This window comes from Caretta caretta, chromosome 14 (assembly GCF_965140235.1).
Source record: "Caretta caretta isolate rCarCar2 chromosome 14, rCarCar1.hap1, whole genome shotgun sequence".
NCBI lineage: Eukaryota > Metazoa > Chordata > Testudines > Cheloniidae > Caretta > Caretta caretta.
This window is the reverse complement of record NC_134219.1, coordinates 30080150-30089374: the sequence shown is the minus strand read 5'-3', so window position 1 is coordinate 30089374 and position 9225 is coordinate 30080150. Positions and strand designations below refer to the sequence as shown.

General features: G+C 50.9%; 1 long non-coding RNA gene across 1 annotated transcript; it reads right to left on the bottom strand.

The window, feature by feature from the left end:
- Positions 1-217: 217 nt before the first annotated feature.
- Positions 218-2551, bottom strand: LOC125621851 (uncharacterized). Its single transcript, XR_007352597.1, has 2 exons — positions 2333-2551; positions 218-1472 (listed from the first exon to the last, which is right to left on the bottom strand). It is a non-coding gene; the product is annotated as an uncharacterized LOC125621851 (long non-coding RNA).
- Positions 2552-9225: the final 6674 nt, after the last annotated feature.

Genomic DNA, 9225 nt, shown 5'->3' with positions numbered 1-9225 from the left:
CCCACTACCAGAACCAGCAACAGAAACCAGGAGTCCTCTCTCCCACTCCTGCTCAGACCACAGCTTCACTCCTCTCTCAAGCCTCAGAACAGAACCCCAGAGGCTTGTACCCACGTGGGTGATTTGGGTTTTTTGACACAAGCTTACCATTTTAGCATGGTTTCAGAGTAACAGCCGTGTTAGTCTGTATTCGCAAAAAGAAAAGGAGTACTTGTGGCACCTTAGAGACTAACCAATTTATTTGAGCATAAGCTTTCATGAGCTACAGCTCACTTCATCAGATGCATACTGTGGAAAGTATAGAAGATCTTTTTATACACACAAAGCATGAAAAAATGGTTGTTTACCACTACAAAAGGTTTTCTCTCCCCCCACCCCACTCTCCTGCTGGTAATAGCTTATCTAAAGTGATCACTCTCCTTACAATGGTATGATAATCAAGGTGGGCCATTTCCAGCATAAATCCAGGGTTTAACAAGAACGTATTGGGGGGAGTAGGAAAAAACAAGGGGAAATAGGTTACCTTGCATAATGACTTAGCCACTCCCAGTCTCTATTCAAGCCTAAGTTAATTGTATCCAATTTGCAAATGAATTCCAATTCAACAGTCTCTTGCTGGAGTCTGGTTTTGAAGTTTTTTTGTTGTAATATCGCAACTTTCATGTCTGTAAGCGCATGACCAGAGAGATTGAAGTGTTCTCTGACTGGTTTATGTATGTTATAATTCTTGACATCTGATTTGTGTCCATTTATTCTTTTACATAGAGACTGTCCAGTTTGACCAATGTACATGGTAGACGGGCATTGCTGGCACATGATGGCATATATCACATTGGTGGATGTGCAGGTGAACGAGCCTCTGAATAGTGTGGCTGATGTTATTAGGCCCTGTGATGGTGTCCCCTGAATAGATATGTGGGCACAGTTGGCAACGGGCTTTGTTGCAAGGATAGGTTCCTGGGTTAGTGGTTCTGTGGTGTGATATGTGGTTGCTGGTGAGTATTTGCTTCAGGTTGGGGGGCTGTCTGTAGGCAAGGACTGGCCTGTCTCCCAAGATTTGTGAGAGTGTTGGGTCATCCTTCAGGATAGGTTGTAGATCCTTAATAATGGGTTGGAGGGGTTTTAGTTGGGGGCTGAAGGTGACGGCTAGTGGCGTTCTGTTATTTTCTTTGTTAGGCGTGTCTTGTAGTAGGTGACTTCTGGGCACTCTTCTGGCTCTATCAATCTGTTTCTTCACTTCCGCAGGTGGGTATTGTAGTTGTAAGAATGCTTGATAGAGATCTTGTAGGTGTTTGTCTCTGTCTGAGGAGTTGGAGCAAATGTGGCTGTATCGCAGAGCTTGGCTGTAGACAATGGATCGTGTGGTGAGGTCAGGGTGAAAGCTGGAGGCATGTAGGTAGGAATAGTGGTCAGTAGGTTTCCGGTATAGGGCGGTGTTGGGTGCACAAATGCCATCTGCCCATGCAAAATAACTGTGTGTGCAAAATGGGGGGGAGAGCACACATTAAAAGGGCACAATTTGCACCATTAATGGCTGATCAGACACTTGCAGGGCCTGCACAGGATTAAAGCCATCCATAGCAAAGAAGCACAGTGACTCCATGTTCATGTTACACAAGCTCCCCCATTTCCAAAGGAACCTCATCCCCTTTCCAAAACCTCTCTTCTCAGACAAGGCCCTGGCTACCCTGCCCAGCACAAACTGCCTTTCTACAATTCTAACTTCTGTGTCTGACTCTTCTGCCTTCATTACATAGAATTAACAGGAAAACAAGCAGACTGTCCAATGAAACTGCAGGCACTGAAATTAGCTCCAGTTTATTAATTAAATAATAACACGTTGCATTTCTAAGGGGCCTTCCAAGCAAGGACCTTAGTGCATTCAGTAATGTGAACAATTAGTAATTATTATCTAATGACAGACTGAGCTTTGCTGTACACATATTAAAGAGTAATTTATGGCTCATTAATAAACCCCCCAGTCATGCATCTGAATAGCAGAGCTCGTTTGAAACAACAATCGGATTATTCCCCAAACCCACTTTCTATTTTAGATTAACTACAGCCCAAGGGGCTGCTTTCAGGCAGTCGAATGATAAGAGACAAACATACACGCATACAGGGGCGTTCCTGGTGTTATAGGCCCCCGGAGTTGGCTCGGCTTCTTGCAGGCGCTCAGGGGGGCAGAGCCTGGGGGGGTCAAGGAGGGCGGCAGCTCGGGACTCGCAGACCCCCGCCCCCCCCGGGAGCAGAGCTGGGGCGAGGAGGGGCCGTTGGTGCGGAGTCACTTTCCCCCCCGGCCCCAGCCCCTTCCCCGGGTCTCTCCCCTCACCTGCAGGCTCCAGCTCAGGGGCTGGTGTCGGCAGAGCCCGGAGCTGGTTCCAGCCCCCGGAGAAAGTCCCCCCGGCTGGCCCCGAGGGGCGCTAGGGAAGGGCTCTCCCCGCACACACCCCGCTGGGGCGCAGCAGCGGTTCAGTCAGGACTCCCGGCTCACAATGGAGGCGACAGTAGCAGGCTCTGAGCCGGGAAGCTGAACAAGGAAGAGACAAAGCATCACCTGGAGCCCTCTAGCGCTCAGCAGGGCTAGGCCAGCACGGCGTGCAGCAGCGTAAGCCCCCACGGGGGACGCTGCATATGCGGAGGCATCAGCAGGGAGCAAGACTAGGACACTACATTGCTTGGGACAGGGAGTCTTTTCCCCCTAGGGGGCACCAGTTCCAGTCCAGCCCCGGGGTGGGGGGACTGGCTGGCACAGGGAATGAGGTATGAAGCCTTGCCCACTAGGGATCTAGTTAGTAATAACCAGAGGTTCTACTTTTCCATGATAACCCCCCCCCTCCAAATTATCGGATTTAAAAATCCATGTTTTTCTGCTGTTAAAATCGAACACTGAAATTCAGTTTCACTAGCCACAATATCTGTAGGTTTCGGTTGAGCACAATGTTTTATTGATATATTTACAGGTTTTAAGCAAGGTTCGAAGCCTGCCAGTCCCATCAATCATTATAATAAAATACAAGTAATAGCATTGCAATTTGTAATCTGTAGCCTTACTGTATACTGTACAGAATGACATTGCCGTCAACGTCAAATTTGTCCTTGCCAAATTCAGTGGCACGGGCTTTAGGGGGGATTGTTAAAGTTTTGGCTTCTTTTCATAATTTACTCAGTTCTGGAGGCTGAAGTGAAATTTGAGATGCATTAAACACAACCCCCCATATGCCACTGAGTAACCTCTGTGCTGGAAGCAGTTTATCGGATAGGGTATGTACACCCTGCAGCTGGCTGTGAGCCTTCCAGCCCACGTGGACACGGTTGTGCTAGCTGGGATGGAGCTAGTGTATTAAAAGTCACAGTGTGGCCATGATGGCTCTGGTGCAGGTTTCGGCCTTAGCCATCTGAAATCAGACCGACGGGGCCAGGTGGGCTTGAGAGGCCAGGCTGCCACATCATCCACACTGTTATTTTTAGTGTGCTAGCCTGAGTCGCTCTAGCTGGGCTGAGATGCTCACTCCCAATCGCAGTGTAGACATAATCCAAGGCACCTGTCTCTCCCCACTCAGTGCACAGGCGCTGAGGAGCCTAGCGTAGGCTTTGTGCATCACAGTGATTTTTCCAAGCACCGATAACTCACAACACTGACTTCTTTTGTGCATTCATGCCAAAGAGATGTACTGTGTCTGCTGGGAGGATTTCAAAGACCTGGTGGTTATTGACTGTGGGCACATCAGCCAGTGCTGGGGGGAGTTGGAGCCAAACTGCTCCTGCCCCCAGTGCAGAGAGACCACCCAGCAGAGAGACCTGCAGCCCAACAGGGAGCTGGGGAACATGGTCAAGTTAGTGAAACGACTAGGGCTGCAGGCAGCGAACGAGCCCGATGGGGAGAGAATGTGTGAGACACCAGGAGGCTCTGAAACTGTTCTGCAAGGAGGATCGCCCCCCCCCCACACACACACACACACCTGCCTGGTGTGCAAGGAGCCCATGCTCACCGCACACACTGTGCTCACCATGGAGGAGGCTGCCCAGTAAGGAATCACTATCAGCATGTGGGACTACAGCGTCAGGGGTGCACTGCACTCACACAGCCCCTGGGTGTGTCTGACACCGCGTGGAGCAGAGTCACACCTTGCCTGAGCATGGGGCTTGGCTGCAGCTCAGGAGGATGGTTCTAGCAGAGTTCTCCAAAATGGCATAGTTTTCAGCAAAAGTGTGAGCAGATGCCCAGGTAGCTGCTCTGCAGATCTTGGGTACAGGGATACCCTTGGAGAAGGCGATGGTCAAGGAGACTGACCTCATAGAGTGTGCATATTGTGGATTGGGGTGCTAAATTGTGACTCTGGTAACAGAGCCTGACACTGTTTGAGACCCATTTGGAGAGTCTTCGAGCTGAAATCGCTGTGCCTTTCAACCTATCTTCAATGGAGAAGAAGAGTCTTGGAGATTTTCTAAAAACTTTTGCCCTGAGCAAATAGAAGGCCAAGGCTCTCCTCATGTCGAGCATATGGAGGTTTGGGATAAAAGGTTGGAAGGCGAATGAGTTGGTCCATACGAAACGCAGAAGTCACTTTCGGGGTGAACTTTGGATGTGGTCTGAGAGTGACTTTGTGAGGGAAGAACACTGTGAAGAGCAGATGCGCCATCAGAGCTGCTATCCCCTCTGTCCTTCTTGCTGAGGAGATGGCGATCACAGGTGAGTGAAAGAACAAGTGGCCATGGGGTCAAAGGACAGTCAGGTCTAGTCAATCCTTTTAATGTGAGATTGAGATCCCATTGTGGAGTAGGAAGCCTGGGGTGGGGTAAACAGATTGCTAGGCGTTTGAGAAAGCTCTTTGTAGTTGGGTAGGGAAAAATTGAGTATCCTGCTACTTGCTGGTAGAAGGTCGCTATTGCTGCTAAGTGTACTTTCAGCAAGCTAATAGAGAATCTTGACATTTCTTGACAGTCATCAAATATTTTAGGACTACAGGTATTGTGGCTGTATCCAGGGTGATTCCTTTGGACTGGCACCAGATTTGAAATCTAGTCCACTTTTGTAGGTAGATATGATGTGGAGCCCCTTTCCTACTGAGTAATAACATTTCCTGTACCACATCAGAGCAGGATATTTCTATTTGCTGGAATCATGAAGGCGCCAGCCAGGCTTTGAGCCACAGTATCCACAGGTTGGGATGGAGAGTGCATGTCTCGTTCTGTGAGAGGAGGTAAGGAGAGGTTGGAAGAGTCACTGGTGGACTAGCTGCAACAGGTTAGGGTACTACATCTGTCTAGGCCAGGTGGGAGCAATAAGTATGATGTTTTTCTCCCTTTATATTTTCAATAGGGCTTTCAGCAATAGAGGGAATGGAGGAAACATGTGAAGGTGGCCCTTGTCCCATGAGAGGCGGAGAGCATCCCCCATGGAGCGCTGGCCGATCTCTGCTCTGGCCCAGTACATTTCTTGTTCTGGTAAGTAGCAAACAGCTCTGTTGAGGATGTCCCCTATTGCCAGAATTTGTTGTGGCGTATCACCATATCACCGAATCTATCTCCTATTCTCGGTCATGTGGGAGCTCGCAGCTGAGACTGTGTGCTGTCGTGTTAAGCTCTTGTGGTAGGTAGGCCGTGGATATTGTGACACTGTGGGAAATGTACCAGTTTCACAGCTTTAGTGCTTCCATGCTCAGGGAGGGCAATCTGGTGCCCCATTGCTGGATTATGTAATACATACAGGCTATACTGTCTCTCACGACCTTTGTGTGTGTGCCTCTGATCAGCAGGAGGAAGTGAGTGCATGCGTTCCTGACCACTCTGAGGTTGATGTGCAGGCACATCTTGGATGGGGACCATTTGCCCTGCCCTGTGAGACCATTGAGATGTGCACCCCATCCTGTGAGGGATGCGTCGGTGGTCAGGAGAAGTGATGGGAGATTCCCGTGCAGGCGTTGGCTGGGTCTTTCCAACAATCCAAAGATTGTTTGGTCTTGCTGGGCATCAATAGTAGTTTGTTTATGCTGTCTCTGTTTGGCTTGTAAATCGAACCGAACCACACTTGGAGGCATCTCATGTGTAGTGTGACCAATGTGCCCACAGGAGCTGGTGGCAGTGTCTGCCTGAAATTTGGGGGCTGGATTGCAGTGTCTCCATAAGCATGGAGTGACTGAGGAATCTGTGATGAGGAAGGAGTGCCTTCACTTGGACAGACACTGTGAGAGACCGTCCCTGCCCCAGCTGAGATCATGGGATGCTGCATGGACACAGAGACTGTCCCTTCAGTGAAAAGCACCCTCATGGCTCAGGCACATCACCCTCCCCCTCCCCCCATAAGTACCTGGCCCAGGACCTGCAGCTGTTAACACCCAGCCCCTGACTCTTTCTGGCCACTTGGCAGTCAGGAATTTGTTTACACGACTTGTCTGGAAGTAGCCCGGTACAGATCCCCCAGCCCAGTGAGAGGAACCCCCTGCTAATCATGGCGAACAGGCCAGCCTCCCAGGGGTGCAGGCTGACTGGGGGGGTTCACTGGGCTCAGACCCAGCCCGAGAAGCAGGGGTACAATTAGCGAAGTTGAGGCCTGTGTGGTCTCTCACCATGGGTGCAGTGGTGGAGAAAACAAAAGACACGACACTAGCCCTGGGAGCAGTGCAGAAAATGGGACATGGAGGCACCTAAACACCCCCCAAATACGACATCTTTTGTTAGAACTGCTCAAATATGTGGAGTCATTTTGGTGGGCTGAAAAATAACTTTAAACAACAAAAAATTCCCCCCACCAAAAAAACAGTTTCCTTCAAAATTCACCAACAGTTTTCCAGCTTTGTCACCCTTGTCTCTCCACGAAGAATGGGAAGCAGGGGGAGAGGGGGAAGAAATAACAAGCAACCCCCACACACACACCAAAATGCCAGTTTGGGGTCCGGTTTGGGGTGTCAGTTTCAAAAGGACTGTGCTGACTAATCCGACCCCATGGCTACTCTCTGGCAAGTCCCCTCAGCCATGCTCCAAACCCGGATCCACCCAGGTGACTCCAGCCCCCTCGTGGCCACGCTCGTGGGGAATAAATGGCTCTAATTCGCTAATTCCCTTCCAAAGTGGCCTGATTCCTTGTGGCTGACAGTGCCTGTGTCCCAGAATAAGGCGCTAGGATGAGAGCTGTTCCCGCCGAGCTGTGCAGGGTCCCCCAGGGGCGCTGAGCCCTGGCTAGTGTGAAAAATCGGGACACTTTCCTTTTTGTGGAGGACAGCAGGGTAGTTTCCTATTTAAGCCAAAGTGCCTCCTATCAGGACAGCTGGACACCCTGTCCCTGGTCACCCACTTAATGGCTTGTCACCGGCTTTTCCTAGCTTACCTCTGGGGAGAAACAAGACCAACCTTTTTGAATGGTTGGCTGAATGCAATGTCACCCATTCGCTCTGCCCTTTGCTCCCAAGTGGTAAAGGGACCTGATTCTGCCTTGCGCTACAGCCCCGCTTTCCGAGCCTGGTAGTGTTAATCACTGGGACAGCTTTGCCAAACCCCAAACGCCCAAAGATCACGCCCCAAGGGCGGGTGGGGAAATCATGAGATTGCGTGAAAAAATCCTGAGATTTTAAAGCAATCTTGAGGGGGTTTGTTCTCTGTCTTGGTTTTTTGGGGGTGTGGGGGATTGAGGGGCCTTCATGGCACATTTTCAAGTGTTTCTATATCACTGCAAGGGCTGGTGCTGGGTCTTTTGTCATTTCCCCCAACTGTACCGATAGCAAGAGGGCAGACATTGCTCAGATCCTCAGCTCTGGCCCAGGTGATCCCCACACACAGGGCACTGTGCCTGTCACCATGGAAAGGGCTCAGACAGTGTCTGCCTCTGGACAGGTTGAATTTTGGTATCTGCTAAAAACACTCAGCCCAGCTCAACACCAACATCCCTTACCTTCCCCAGGAGCAAACCCATCAGAGTCTGCAGCACCTGCCGGAGAAGTACGGGAGGGGTCCTGCAGGAAAGCTCCCCACAGTCTGAGTGTCGGGACAGGAGCTGTTAGCTGTTCCCTTACCAATGGCTTCTGTTAAACACCCCAAGCTCCATGCTGAATCCTCTTGTGTTTTCCTTTCTCTTCCTGCGGGGATGATTGTGGAGAAAGATGAGTATTTGGAGCTGGGAATTGTACAGAGGAGAAGGTTGCTGGGAGTCTGTGACATGAGGTGAAATAGCACCCCCAATGGGTATAAAGTGACCCTAGGGGAAGGGTACGCTGCAGAGTTATTACAGCCAACCATGAGACTGGGGGTTGGTTCCCTGTCTGCACTGTTTTTGTTAGGAGTGTTTGCAAACATCTCTGCCAGCAGCCCCTAAGCAGCCTGAGGGAATGCTTAGGGGATCTGATTACTATATATACAGAGATTGGCTTGAGTCCTTGGAAGCCTCATCCCCTCCTAGGTTTCAGGAACAGACTGTAACCCCACCCAGTCACCTTTAATGGCCGTTCATTGGGCCTCTGACAAGCTCAAGGTCTTGTCTTCACTACACTTTTGTACCTGATTGCACCTGTCCTCATTTGTAACTGATTACTCAGTGACCCCACTTACAAAAGCTGGTGTTGACACTGGGCCCCCCAAGCACTTGATCCAAGCTATTTTACCCTACACTAATCCCCCAGGGGCACTATTCCAAAACAGAGTAACTCTTCAGGAATGAAATAATTGTGATTCCAGAATCACACCCACATCGAAAGCTACTGCAGAATAGCTATGCCAATGAGGCTTGCCCCACCCAGACAACCATAAGAACTCCAAAAGGAACCTCTCCCCTCATTGCCATGCTGCCTGGACTGGCAGTACCAGGTTTACAATGGCGCCAGTGGTGCCATGGAGCTGGGCCCATGCTCAGAAGGGGCCCTGGCCCATTCCGCTTGCACTGCTCCCTGAGACCCCGTCAGCCCGCTGGCTCACCCCCGCCCACCACTTGCTCCTCTCGGTCTGCCAGTCAGCCAGCCAGCCAAGAGCTCCTCTCCGCCCCCCTGCCCCACTCGCTGGCTTCTCAATGCCTCCTGGCCAGACCCCAGTGCACCTCTGACTCCGGGCAGTCTCTGCTTCCCACCACCTGTGGGGCCCCACCTGTCTCCCTGGAACTGAGCTGCCTGGGATTGGTGCAGAAGCCTGGCCCGTCTCAGCCAGTTGCAGGGGGGACAGTGTTGGGGGCTTGGATGGGCCCCTCCAGGCAAGTGGGTCCTGAGGGAGCCTGGCCAGGGCAGGCCCTGGCCTGTTTGATTG